Raw genomic sequence first — 15,382 nt, 5'->3', positions numbered from 1 at the left:
CTCACAATTTAGATCGTTAAGGGTGAGCAAAATCACAAAATCCATGGATTTTACGATTCTGATCGCGATTCTGGTAACAGTGGTTGAAACCACTTACCACAAAGTTTGATCATATTGTGGTAATAATTGAAGAAATATAGAATTGAGTGATAACAATACTGAAGACATCCAGAGCACTCTTAAAATTTTTATTTAAAGGTGATTGAAAGAAACAATGGCAAAGAGTAAGAAGAAGTTCTTCTTGCTAGATTCATGAAGAGTGAAACTGACAAAAACAAGTGAAAAAATAAGAAAGATCAGACCAATTGGAAAGCAAATTATGAAGAAAAATATGAATCCTCTCATGGGAGAACTAGAAGGATGAGAAAAATTGAATGTTATAATTGTGAGAAATTTTGACACTATGCTAATGAATGTTGGCCTGACAAAGGCAAGATGACCTAAGATGACCCAATGTTACAATTGTAAGAAATTTGATCCAATGTGAATGCTTCTCCCTCATGATGACCCAATAATGGTATTAGATCCTGCTTCGAGTAAGAGACCAAATCCTTGTGTCGAAAGTCTTTCTTACATGATGGTCAGGTGTTGTGTTTCGTTGAAGTGCCCAAAATGAGATAAGGGTATTTGTCAATGGCGGTATAAACATGTGGATGAAAGAGCTTCTATTTGAGGGGGAACACAGTGGATGGGCTCACAATTGAGGGGGAAATTATTGAGAAACAAGTGTGATTTATGTTAAGAAATATGTGTGAGTTGTGTTGATAAACAAGTGTGAGTTCAAAATCCCATATTGCTTGGAAAAGTGAAAGTTGAGCACTTTATAAGTGAGAGGACACATACACCTATCACCTTAAGGTTTTAAGTGAATATGTGGTGTCTTTCTCATTTATTTGGGTGAGTCTTTTGTTAGAACAAGATTTGTTCTGATCAATTATCTTAGTTTTGATGATAACAATAATATGAATTTTGCTTAAGATTATATGGTACTCTAATCCAATGCAATTTCCCTTTCAGGAAATATATAAAGAGTACGCATAATTCAGCGCTCAGAAGCTTTGTCTCAAATGGTTCAGCATGCAACATCAGAACATGGTCTGGCAAGACATCAGAAGATGGTCGAAGCAGAATCAGAACATGGGTCTATGGAAGCATCAGAAGAACAAGAGAACAGAAGCACTGAAGTTCTGATGGTATCACGCTCAGAAGCACTTCAAGGTCAGAAGATCAGAAGATGCTTTGCACCAAGCTGTTTGACTCTGATGATATTCAAACGTTGTATTCACAAACATCAGATCAGAAGAAAGTACAAGTGGCAAGCTACGCTGACTGACAAAAGGAACGTTAAAAGCTATTAAAGGCTACGTCAGTAGACACAGCGTGAACAGGGCTCGAGGTAGTTGACAAAAGCGTATAACATTAAATGCGGTGCTGTACGGAACACGCAAAGCATTAAATGCACTCAACGGTCATCTTCTCCAACGCCTATAAATATGAAGTTCTGATGAGAAGCAAGGTTAACGATTCTACACCAAAACAACTCATATTAAACTTGCTGAAATGCTGTTCAAATTCAAAGCTCAGAATCTTCATCTTCATCAAAGCTCACTACATTGCTGTTGTAATATATTAGTGAGATTAAGCTTAAACGTTAAGAGAAATATCACAGTTTGTGATTATAGCTTTTAAGAAGCAATTGTAATACTCTTAGAATTGATTACATTAAGTTGTAAGGAACTAGAGTGATCGTGTGGATCAGAATACTCTAGGAAGTCTTAGAGGTTATCTAAGCAGGTTGTAACTAGAGTGATCGTGTGGATCAGTATACTCTAGAAAAGTCTTAGAGGGTATCTAAGCAGTTGTTCCTGGAGTGATCAGTGTGTGATCAGAAGACTCTGGAAGACTTAGTTGCTGACTAAGTGGAGAACCATTGTAATCCGTGCGATTAGTGGATTAAATCCTCAGTTGAGGTAAATCATCTCTGCGGGGGTGGACTGGAGTAGTTTAGTTAACAACGAACCAGGATAAAAATAACTGTGCAATTTATTTTTATCTGTCAAGTTTTTAAAGCTACACTTATTCAAACCCCCCCTTTCTAAGTGTTTTTCTATCCTTCAATTGGCATCAGAGCGCCGGTTCTAAGGTGCAAGCACTTAACCGTGTTTAGAAAAGATTCAGGAAGAGAAAAACGCTTCAGTAAAAGATGGTTGATGAAAGTGAAAAGTCTACACCTGCATCTACATCTGGCTCTGCTGAGCAATACAACGGTAACAATGGTTATACTAGACCGCCGGTATTTGTTGGTGAAAACTTTGAATACTGGAAAGATAAACTGGAAAGTTACTTTCTTGGTCTAGATGGTGATCTATGGGATCTTCTGATGGATGGTTACAAACATCCAGTAAATGCCAGAGGCGTAAAGCTGACGAGGCAAGAAATGAATGATGATCAGAAAAAGCTTTTCAGGAATCATCATAAATGCAGAACTGTTTTGCTGAATGCTATCTCTCATGCTGAGTATGAGAAGATATCTAACAGGGAAACGGCCTATGACATATATGAGTCCTTGAAAATGACTCATGAAGGAAATGCTCAAGTCAAGGATACTAAAGCTCTAGCTTTAATCCAGAAGTATGAAGCCTTCAAGATGGAGGATGATGAAGACATTGAAAAGATGTTTTCAAGATTTCAAACTCTTACTGCTGGATTGAGAGTTCTTGACAAGGGATACACCAAGGCTGATCACATAAAGAAGATTATCAGAAGCTTACCCAGAAGATGGGGTCCTATGGTGACTGCATTCAAGATTGCAAAGAATCTGAATGAAGTTTCTCTGGAAGAGCTTATCAGTGCCTTGAGAAGTCATGAAATAGAGCTGGACGCAAATGAGCCTCAAAAGAAAGGTAAGTCTATTGCATTAAAATCCAATATCAAGAAATGCACTAACGCTTTTCAGGCTAGAGAAGAAGATCCTGAAGAATCAGAATCTGAAGAAGAAGATGAACTGCCCTTGATCTCCAGAAGGCTAAATCAACTCTGGAAGACCAAGCAAAGGAAGTTCAGAGGCTTCAGAAGTTCAAAGAAATTTGAACGTGGAGAATCTTCTGATGACAGAAGATTTGACAAGAAGAAGGTCATGTGCTATGAATGCAATGAGCCTGGACACTTCAAGAATGAATGTCCAAATCTTCAGAAGGAAAATCCCAAGAAGAAGTTTCATAAGAAGAAAGGTCTTATGGCAACCTGGGATGAGTTAGAAGATGATTCAGACTCTGAAGTTGAGCAGGCCAACTGTGCGCTGATGGCGACAGAAGATGACGGATCAGAATCTACATCAGAATCAGATTCTGAAGAGGTATTTTCTGAACTTACTAGAGATGAGTTAGTTTCCGGTCTAACTGAACTTCTGGAACTCAAGTCTCAGATTAGTCTCAAATACAAAAAGCTGAAAAAGCTATTTGAATTTGAAACAAAGAAGCTTGAGTTGGAGAATTCTGAATTAAAAGAAAAACTTTTAAAATTATCCAATAATGTTGGATCTCCTTCTGATTCAGAAAAATCCACTCCTAGTCTAAACCATATTCTGAAAGAATATGATTTAAGTTTCAGGAAGTTCTTATCTAGAAGTATTGGCAGAAGTCAGCTAGCTTCTATGATATATGCTGTGTCTGGAAACAAAAGAGTTGGCATTGGTTTTGAGGGTGAAACCCCATACAAACTTGAATCTGTTGATGAAATGAAATTCACATACAAGCCATTGTATGATCAGTTCAAGTATGGCCACTCCCATGATATTAGGCACACTTCACATGCTCAAAGTTTTCACATAACACACACTAAGAAGCATGTGACACAACCTAGGAAATATCATGAAACTCACATTAAAAATTATCATGCTGTTCCTCCTATTGCTTACAATGTTAAACCCAAGTTCAATCAGAACTTGAGAAAATCTAACAAGAAAGGACCCAAGAAAATGTGGGTACCTAAGGATAAGATTATTCCTATTGCAGATATCCTTGACTGCAAAAAGGACAAAGCACAACATGTCATGGTACCTGGACTCTGGATGCTCACGACACATGACAGGAAGAAGGTCTATGTTCCAAGACCTGGTGCTTAAGTCTGGAGGAGAAGTCAAGTTTGGAGGAGATCAGAAGGGCAAGATAATTGGCTCTGGAACTATAAAGTCTGGTAACTCTCCTTCCATTTCTAATGTACTTCTTGTAGAAGGATTAACACATAACCTCTTATCTATCAGTCAATTGAGTGACAATGGTTATGATATAATCTTTAATCAAGAGTCTTGCAAGGCTGTAAATCAGAAGGATGGCTCAATCCTATTTACAGGCAAGAGGAAGAACAACATTTATAAGACAGATCTGCAAGATCTTATGAGTCAGAAGGTAACTTGTCTTATGTCTGTTTCTGAAGAGCAGTGGGTCTGGCACAAAAGATTAGGTCATGCTAGTTTGAGAAAGATTTCTCAGATTAACAAACTGAATCTGGTCAGAGGACTCCCTAATCTGAAATTCAAATCAGATGCTCTTTGTGAAGCATGTCAGAAGGGCAAGTTCTCCAAACCTGCATTCAAGTCCAAGAATGTTGTCTCTACCTCAAGGCCATTAGAACTCTTGCACATTGATCTGTTTGGCCCAGTCAAAACAGCATCTGTCAGAGGGAAGAAATATGGATTAGTCATCGTAGATGATTATAGCCGCTGGACATGGGTAAAATTCTTGAAACACAAGGATGAGACTCATTCAGTGTTCTTTGATTTCTGCATTCAGATTCAATCTGAAAAAGAGTGTAAAATCATAAAGGTTAGAAGTGATCATGGTGGTGAATTTGAGAACAGATCCTTTGAAGAATTCTTCAAAGAAAATGGTATTGCCCATGATTTCTCTTGTCCTAGAACTCCACAGCAAAATGGGGTTGTAGAACGAAAGAATATGACTCTGCAAGAAATGGCCAGAACCATGATCAATGAAACCAATATGGCTAAGCATTTCTGGGCAGAAGCAATAAACACTGCATGCTATATTCAGAATAGAATCTCTATCAGACCTATTCTAAATAAGACTCCTTATGAACTGTGGAAGAATAGAAAGCCCAACATTTCATATTTCCATCCTTTTGGATGTGTATGCTTTATTCTGAACACTAAAGATCATCTTGGTAAGTTTGATTCCAAAGCACAAAAATGTTTCCTTCTTGGATATTCTGAACGCTCAAAAGGCTACAGAGTATACAATACTGAAACATTGATTGTAGAAGAATCAATCAATATCAGGTTTGATGATAAGCTTGGTTCTGAAAAACCAAAGCAGTTTGATAATTTTGCAGATTGTGATATTGATATATCAGAAGTTGTTGAGCCAAGAAGCAACGCATCAGAAGCAGAGCTTCTCAGAAGCAAAGAATCTGAAGATCAAGTATCAGCTTCTCTGGAGGATCTAAGTATTTCTGAAGAACCATCTGTCAGAAGATCATCCAGACTCATCTCTGGTCATTCAGAAGATGTCATTCTTGGAAAGAAGGATGATCCAATCAGAACAAGAGCATTCCTTAAGAACAATGCAGACTGTCAATTAGGTCTTGTGTCTTTGATCGAGCCAACTTCTGTTGATCATGCTCTAGAAGATCCAGACTGGATAATTGCTATGCAAGAAGAACTAAATCAGTTTACAAGGAATGATGTTTGGGATCTTGTTCCTAGACCAGATGGATTCAATATAATTGGTACAAAATGGGTCTTCAGAAACAAGCTTAGTGAGAAAGGTGAAGTGGTAAGGAACAAAGCCAGACTGGTGGCTCAGGGTTATAGTCAGCAAGAAGGGATTGACTATACAGAAACCTTTGCACCAGTGGCCAGGTTAGAATCTATTCGTCTATTAATTTCATTTGCCACTCAACATAACATCACTCTTTATCAGATGGATGTTAAGAGTGCCTTCTTAAATGGTTATATAGATGAAGAAGTTTATGTCCATCAACCTCCTGGTTTTGAAGACTCTATGTCTCCTAATCATGTTTTTAAATTAAAGAAATCATTGTATGGATTGAAACAGGCTCCCAGAGCTTGGTATGAACGCTTAAGTTCTTTCCTTCTGGATAATGGTTTCACTAGAGGAAAAGTGGACACTACTCTCTTTTGTAAAACCTTTAAAAGGGATATTTTAATTTGTCAAATATATGTAGATGATATTATTTTTGGAACATCTAATGCTACACTTGGAAAGGAGTTTGCTGAGTCTATGCAGGCTGAGTTTGAAATGAGCATGATGGGAGAACTCAAGTATTTCCTAGGAATACAAATAAATCAAACATCAGAAGGAACGTATGTTCACCAAACCAAGTATGTAAAGGAACTTCTGAAGAAGTTTAATCTTCTAGACTGCAAAGAAGCCAAAACTCCTATGCATCCAACATGCATCCTAGGTAAGGATGAGGTAAGTAAAAAGGTAGATCAGAAGTTATACAGAGGTATGATTGGATCTCTTCTATATTTGACTGCTTCTAGACCTGATATTCTGTTCAGTGTTTGTTTGTGTGCTAGATTCCAATCAGATCCTAGAGAATCTCATTTAACTGCTGTTAAGAGAATTCTAAGGTATCTGAAAGGTACTACTAATGTTGGCTTAGTTTACAGAAAATCTAAAGAATACAACTTAGTAGGATTCTGCGATGCTGATTATGCTGGAGACAGAATTGAAAGAAAAAGTACTTCAGGAAGTTGCCAATTTCTTGGAAGTCATTTGATCTCTTGGTATAGCAAGAAGCAAGCAACTATTGCTCTATCAACAACAGAAGCAGAATATGTCGCTGCTGCTGGTTGTAGTACACAGATGCTCTGGATGAAGAGTCAGTTAGAAGATTATCAGATATTTGAGAGTAACATTCCTATATTCTGTGATAATACTTCTGCTATATGTTTATCTAAGAATCCTATTCTTCATTCAAAAGCTAAACATATTGAGATTAAACATCATTTCATAAGGGACTATGTTCAGAAGGGTGTTATATCTTTAAACTTTGTTGATACAGACCATCAATGGGCTGATATCTTTACAAAACCCCTGGCTGAAGATAGGTTTAAGTTCATTCTGAAGAACATCAGTATGGATTTATGCCCAGAATGAGAGGATGAGAAGTCCTTATGTATGAGTATCTTCTGAAATGAAAATGGATAATTTTTTATATCAGAAGTTCTGATTGAAATCTTTTAGAAATTATGATTCGGTTATTACTAACGTTTCATTGTCTAAGTTGATTCAGAACCTCTTTTAAAGCAAAACAGCTGTAACGTTTTATCTCGGGATGGTAAACCTGTCGTTACTATTCATGGATAAGCGCGCGTGCAGTTGAAGGGACACCGACCATAGGTAACTGTGCTAGTCACCTCATTTGTCTTTATTATCTCTCCTCATGTCACGTAACATTAAATGCTATTCATCATTCGTTTCATTTTATTTCCTTTTAAATACTCTTCAAACGCTTCTCCTTCCCTCATATTTTTTACACTCTATCTGTGTTCTCTTTCTCTATCTCTTTGCATTCCTCATCAAGTTTTTTCTCTCTCTCTCTCTTCCGTTTTCGTCTCTTGCTCAAACAATTTTTTTTAAAAATCCTAGCTCAAACCTAGCGTTCACCCTTAGCCTGTTGAAGATCTATGACTCAAAGGCGACAGATCTCTGCATATCTCGGGATGGCTCTCCTAATACCTCTCAAGTCAGACCTCTTCTTTGATGTTGTTATCAACTTTCACCCAAAGACAGAAGACTTTCTTGAGTTATGGGAGGAGGTTAAGAATGATATTCTTAACTTCTATGTTAAGGGAAAGCCCCGTTTGCAACATTAGCTCTCTGTCTGTGAACTGTCCCTCTCTTCCTCTTTGGTCACTTGGATCTCTCCTACAGTGGAGGTTCTAGTCTGGAAGACAAGAGTCCACAGGGATTCTTGATGGGTTGACACAGAGCGTGTCCTGCTAGGGTGCTGTTTTTAATTTTTGTAGTCATTTCCTCTTGGGATGACTTTTTATGTATTTGCTAGGAATGTTTCTCATCTTGTTAAACAATAGGAACCTTTTGTAATATCTTTTGATTATCAATGAAAAGTTTCTTTGCTTTTACATTCCAGTGATTTTATTTGTCGTTTTAATTCATCTGAATCTTTTGAAATATTCTTTTTGATGTTATGACAAAAAGGGGGAGAAGATAAATGATAAATGATTTGATTAATCTATCAGTTGCTGGGTAAAGCTCCCACACATTCTCTAACAAGAACTGCAAGTTCTATATGGTTTAAGTGTTTTGCAGGTATAAAGAAGTGAAGAAAATCTTCAAAGCAAACACAAGAAGCAAAACCATGGAAACTGAAGCAAGCCGAGTGCTGTCAAGCTTCAGAGATCAGAAGCAAGAAAGTAGAATGAATCAGAAGCACTGATAATAGAATTTGATCCATATTTGTCTATTTGTTCTGACAAAATTCTATTTGCTCTGATACATTATTTTAGCCTATATGGCTCTGATACATATCATGTGTTCGAATATACATTTTATGTTCTGACTCGTTCATGCTGACTTTTGTCGTTTAGTTTTTGTTCTGTAACATTTCAGGATGTAGAGATGCTCTGATGATGCTCTGGTACATTCAACAATGTTCTGATACAAATCTAGCATGAAGTGATGTTGGTAGAAATTCAAAGCTCTGAAGCTATCCGAGGGAAGCAGAAATCAGAAGCTGTGAATATTCTAAAAGATCCAGAAAACTCAAGTTCTGAAGCTGTCCTAGATGGAAGCAGAAATCAGAAGCTGTGAATGTTCAGAAGATCAAAGAAATTCAAGTTCTGAAGCTGTCCTAGATGGAAGCAGGAATCAGAAGCTGTGAGTGTTCTAGGGATCTAAAAGAAATTCAAGTTCTGAAGCTGTCCTAGATGGAAGCAGGAATCAGAAGCTGTGAGTGTTCTAGGGATCTAAAAGAAATTCTAGTTCTGAAGCTGTCCTATGGAAGCAGAAGTCAGAAGCTATGAATTCTCTGAAGACAGAAGCTTATATGATCGTCTCTACCGAAATAATCAGGGAAGTCTTTTATTAAAGTTCTTCGAGTATTTATTTCAGGGGGAGATTATTTATCTCAGGGGGAGATTGTTAATCTCAGGGGGAGACATATTCATATGCTTATGCTATAGCTGTGTAATTTGTCTTTTGCCGTCTGTTCTTTCTGATCGCAAATTCATATCATTTATATATGTTTTTGTCATCATCAAAAAGGGGGAGATTGTTAGAACAAGATTTGTTCTGATCAATTATCTTAGTTTTGATGATAACAATAATATGAATTTTGCTTAAGATTATATGGTACTCTAATCCAATGCAATTTCCCTTTCAGGAAATATATAAAGAGTACGCATAATTCAGCGCTCAGAAGCTTTGTCTCAAATGGTTCAGCATGCAACATCAGAACATGGTCTGGCAAGACATCAGAAGATGGTCGAAGCAGAATCAGAACATGGGTCTATGGAAGCATCAGAAGAACAAGAGAACAGAAGCACTGAAGTTCTGATGGTATCACGCTCAGAAGCACTTCAAGGTCAGAAGATCAGAAGATGCTTTGCACCAAGCTGTTTGACTCTGATGATATTCAAACGTTGTATTCACAAACATCAGATCAGAAGAAAGTACAAGTGGCAAGCTACGCTGACTGACAAAAGGAACATTAAAAGCTATTAAAGGCTACGTCAGTAGACACAGCGTGAACAAGGCTCGAGGTAGTTGACAAAAGCGTATAACATTAAATGCGATGCTGTACGGAACACGCAAAGCATTAAATGCACTCAACGGTCATCTTCTCCAACGCCTATAAATATGAAGTTCTGATGAGAAGCAAGGTTAACGATTCTACACCAAAACAACTCATATTAAACTTGCTGAAACGCTGTTCAAATTCAAAGCTCAGAGTCTTCATCTTCATCAAAGCTCACTACATTGCTGTTGTAATATATTAGTGAGATTAAGCTTAAACGTTAAGAGAAATATCACAGTTTGTGATTATAGCTTTTAAGAAGCAATTGTAATACTCTTAGAATTGATTACATTAAGTTGTAAGGAACTAGAGTGATCGTGTGGATCAGAATACTCTAGGAAGTCTTAGAGGTTATCTAAGCAGGTTGTAACTAGAGTGATCGTGTGGATCAGTATACTCTAGAAAAGTCTTAGAGGGTATCTAAGCAGTTGTTCCTGGAGTGATCAGTGTGTGATCAGAAGACTCTGGAAGACTTAGTTGCTGACTAAGTGGAGAACCATTGTAATCCGTGCGATTAGTGGATTAAATCCTCAGTTGAGGTAAATCATCTCTGCGGGGGTGGACTGGAGTAGTTTAGTTAACAACGAACCAGGATAAAAATAACTGTGCAATTTATTTTTATCTGTCAAGTTTTTAAAGCTACACTTATTCAAACCCCCCCTTTCTAAGTGTTTTTCTATCCTTCATCTTTGACCTCTAGTTAAGTGTTTGACCCAATGTGAATGTTTCTCCCTCATGATAACCCAACAGACACATGGTGCTCAAATCATATGACACGAAACATGAAAATACTCACTGAGATTTATTAAAGCAAGAATAAAGGTGAATATAGATTGACACCAACAAAAAGAAACATAAGGCACAAGTAATGTTCTTGGCTCACATGCATGATGGAAATAAGGCATTCATAGAAAATGTTTTATATGTTCCTAGTATAAAATGAAATTTAATAAGTGTTGGTCAGCTGATAGAGAAGGAATACTCAGTAATCACATAAGATGGTTCACTTAAACTCTATGTTGCAAAAAGGATACTATTTTTAAAATTAGTACTTGCAAAATATAGAACCTTCGAGATCTTGATCACTGTAATGGAGGTTGATTTCTTTGCCACTATGATTCAAGATAAGGAGATCAACTTATAGTACAAGAGGAATGACCATTTAATTTTTAACATTTTAATCAAGCTTAATTGAAAAAACATGGTGGTAAGCATTGCTTGCAATTACAACTATTGCACATCATGCCTGATGAAAAATATCCAAGATCAAATTTTACTACCTATTTACCAATAAGGTCTACTGTGGTATTTGTTAGACCTATGATTTCATACATAAGAGAGGGTGAATTGTGGAAGTTTAAAAACTTTGGTTGAAAGCAAAATCCATTGGAAAATCAGAGTTTAAAAATATTTTATAAAATAAACAAGTAAATATGCAGCGGAGCAAAAAGATAGATGGAAAATCAAAGGAAAAACAATAAAGTAGACAGAAAAGGACAAGAGAGAAACACCAGAGACTTATATTGGTTTTCCCTTAATTGAACTATTCTTGTTCTAAAGAATTATATAAAGAGTATTCAATAACCTTGAGAGTTTTTAGATGGATGTGTCCACAAACCTCCTTAAACAAGGAAATGAATTTTAAAGGCTAACTTCAAACCAAATAGCCAATCGGGTTTAAAGTGGTAATCCTCTAAACCAAACAAATATTTTCCACAAGCTGATCTAGAACCAAAATGGAGTTTTGAATTGGTTATCCTCTAATCGAGATGGAATTTTAAGTTGATTATTCTCCAAAAAAAGATGGAGTTCTAAGTTGGCTATCCTCCGATAAGGGATGGAGTTTTGAAGTTGTATATCCTCTTAACCGAATTGGGGTTTAATGCATAACGACCTCCATTTGAGTTGAGATTTTACACAGATTGATCTCGGACCAACTGAGCTTTTACACCGTGCTGAGCTCAAGAACCAATATGAGATTTTACACAAGCTAATCTTGAACCGATAGAGCTTTTAAATAGGTTGAGATCTAGAACCGCTGTGAAGATTTTAATGGTTGATTTTCACAAACCAAAAGACAAATTTTCTTCTTAGTGAAACACACTAACCAAACATGGACTTCTTAAGACAATCCCCCCAAAACAAAGAAGTGTTTTTACTGGTTTAGCTCGCAACTCAACGACCTCTTATAGAAGAGTATTTTACTCTAAAGATTATTCACTCTTGTTAAATAACAATTTAGCCCTCCCCAAGAACAATTATCCCCACTTAGACACAAAAGCACTCTCGAAGTACTAAGGCAAAATATATGTCAGAAACCAAAATATTTATAGAAAATGAGAGAGAATTAGAAAGTGAGATCAAAGCTCATTTTCTAGATGAAATAAAATGATAGAGAATCTCTATTTATATGCCATATTGTGGTTTAAATTTGGAAACAATTCATGAGCGAAATGAATGCATTAATCAATTGTTCAAGTCACAAATGGAAGATTTTGATACTTTGCTGTTACAAATCATTAAAAGATTGTTAATTACAATCTATTTTAGACTCAACCAAGAGAAAATAATCAATTATATAATTATGTTTAATGGTTACTTAGTTGGTAAAAGCCATTCAATTGATCAGATGATCCCCTAATCAGTTGGCTAGGCCTAAAAAACAATTTTAGGTGGTTTTCAAAAATAGAGAGAGCATTGTCAAAGATTGCAGTGTGTGTGATTTTCCCATAGTATTTTCAAAAATACCCTTATGCATTTACAAGACACTGATCACTCAAACGAACATGACGAGACAAGCTTTCACATACTTCTCTTTCACAATTTTGAAACTTAAAGTCTCCGCATCATTATCTTTGAGTTTAGCACCACATAAGAACCTTGAATCTTCTAAATGAGACTTGAGATAACTTCAATTTGATTACCATCATATGAGTGCTTAAACCGTCGAAAAACCTTGAAATAGAAGTCTTCACTTGAATGTCATTTGACCACAATGTTAACTTTAAAGAAATGACTTAATCTTCAAAAATATTTTTCAAAGAATAGCTTGATTCAGTTGACCACAATCTTTACTATTTTGTTATATTATTAGTTTAAAAAATAATTTATAACAAAGGAATAAAACTTTGAAATTATTTTTAAAATAATTCTAAAAAGCAAACATTTTATTATTATCCCGTTAAATTAACTCAATTTATAGATGTACATAGACATCAGATACAATGACACATATTTAAATCTGTAACATTTTATTTATTCACTTTTTAGAAAAATAAATTTTAATCATTAGACAATTTTAATTAAAAAAGCAAACTTTTTATTTTTCAATAAATTTCAAAGCCATTGTAGTCCCACAATATATTTTACTATGATTAAATATATTATTTAGATTTTAAATTATTAAGTTTTTTTCTTACAATATCATATATATATATATATATATATATATATATATATATATATATATATAGGGAACGACTCAAGTGAGAACACTTGATTATTATGAGAAATGAGAACAATGAATCACGGCCATTAAATTTTGATTTGTTGATTTTAATGGACTGGATTGGTTTCTCTTTCTATGATCCTTAATATTTATTTTAAGATTTTTTCTTTACCCACCTCCCTATGGGGGTCACCCCCAGCGAAATTCCCAACTTACCCCTGCTTCGGAGATTCATCTCCGAAGTTATTTTTTTTAGATTTCGGAAATGCATCTCCGAAAACACCAAAAAATTGATGTTTTCGGAGATGCAATTCCGAAATGCATCAAAATTCATTTATTTTTTACAATCAGGTAAGAAAACCATTACAAGACAAAAATTGTAATCAACCTGATTTGAAATTTCGAAGTGCCTTTTCTTTCTCCCCCACCACTCTCAGACGGTTACCTTCTAAGAAATGTGGTAACACTTTCCTACTTAAAAGCCTGCTCTCTCACCCATTTTTCTTCCAATCACATCCAAAATCATTTTCGATCCTTACTTTTTTCCTCTACTCACACATTTTCTCTCTCTTGTAACCGCTTTCATCACAATGTCTCGTCGCGGTCGACGAAACCATCCCGAAAATTGCCGGAGTCAACCATCTCCTGCACATTCTCAACAATCATCCTTGAATGCTGCAGGATCAGGCCGTGGTTGTGGTGGCCGTGGCTCTCGCAGTGGACGTACCGCCGGTTCTTCCTCCTCCTACTCCTACATATGTTACAGCTCCGGTTGTTCGTCCACCTGTTGCAGCGCCGTTTCTTTTTAAAAATATAGTACTCTATATATTTATATCTACTATTTAATTTTTTGTATTCCAAAATAATGCAATAGTAGTAATAAAGTGGATTTTGGAAAAAATGATAAATATATCAAATAAATGATAGTAAATATTCACCATTACAGGAGTCATTCTTATCGTTAATTAAGAACTCAAACGATCTTTGTCCTAATACGTAACAAAAATTGGGAAGCTCCACAGCCACGCGCTAATTCCATTTTGTTACTTACAGTACGTAGTACGTATTTTTATTAAAAGAATAAAAAACCTTTTGAAATTTTGAAGTGCCATTTTCCTTCTCCCCACCACTCTCAGACGGTTAACTTCTAAACACTTTCCTATTTAAAAGCTTCTCACCCATTTTTCTTTCAAAATATCTCAAATCATTTTCGATCCTAAGTCTTCTTCTTTGCTTTAACGTTTTCTATCTCTTGTTACTGCTTTCATCACAATGTCTCGCCGCGGTGGAGGAAATCATCCCGAAAATCGCTGATTAAATAAGCGAATCGTTCTTGTTTGTTATTTTTCTTCTGTCCAGACCTTATTTCGGAAGTGCATTTCCGAATTCCTCTAAGGGGGGTGAATTCAGAGATGAACTTCCGAATTCACCAATTTTCTGAAAATTAACCTTATTTCGGAAATGCATCTCCGAAATCAATATTTTTCATTAAAATATTCACCTTTTCGGAGATTCATTTCCGAAAACACCTTTTTTTCCCAATAAAAATACGTTTTCGGAAATGAACTTCCGAAACAAGGGGTATTTTTGTAAATTCGCCAAAGGTGACCAAGAAGGTTAGGAGGTTGGTTAAGAAAATTTCTTATTTTAAATCAACATAGAAAGAGAAACCAACCTAGTTCATTAAAATCAACAAATTAAAATTTAATGGTCGTGATTCATTATTCTCATAATAACCAAGTGTTCTCACTTGAGTCGTCCTATATATATATATATATATATATATATATATATATATATATATATATATATATATATATATATATATATATATATATATATATATATATATGAGATTTTCATCGACCTTTAGTAAAAATTAATTTTTATTAAAAACCTGCAAGACATAAAATAAATTTTCCTTTCTCAACCTAAAATTTTATATGTAACTTTTATCATCCAAATCGTTACCCTTTGTTTGAGATGTGTAAAACTTTTCAACTTGTTATGGGCAGGTGAACTACCTAACTGTACCAGTCTAACATTAAATACCTAATTCAAGAGCACCTTCTTAGAAGATTAGTAAATAGGTGAATCATCTTTAGAAGGCATACATTAAATCCTATCTAA

This window comes from Vicia villosa, linkage group LG1 (assembly GCF_029867415.1).
Source record: "Vicia villosa cultivar HV-30 ecotype Madison, WI linkage group LG1, Vvil1.0, whole genome shotgun sequence".
NCBI lineage: Eukaryota > Viridiplantae > Streptophyta > Magnoliopsida > Fabales > Fabaceae > Vicia > Vicia villosa.
Note: the sequence above shows the minus strand (reverse complement) of the source record.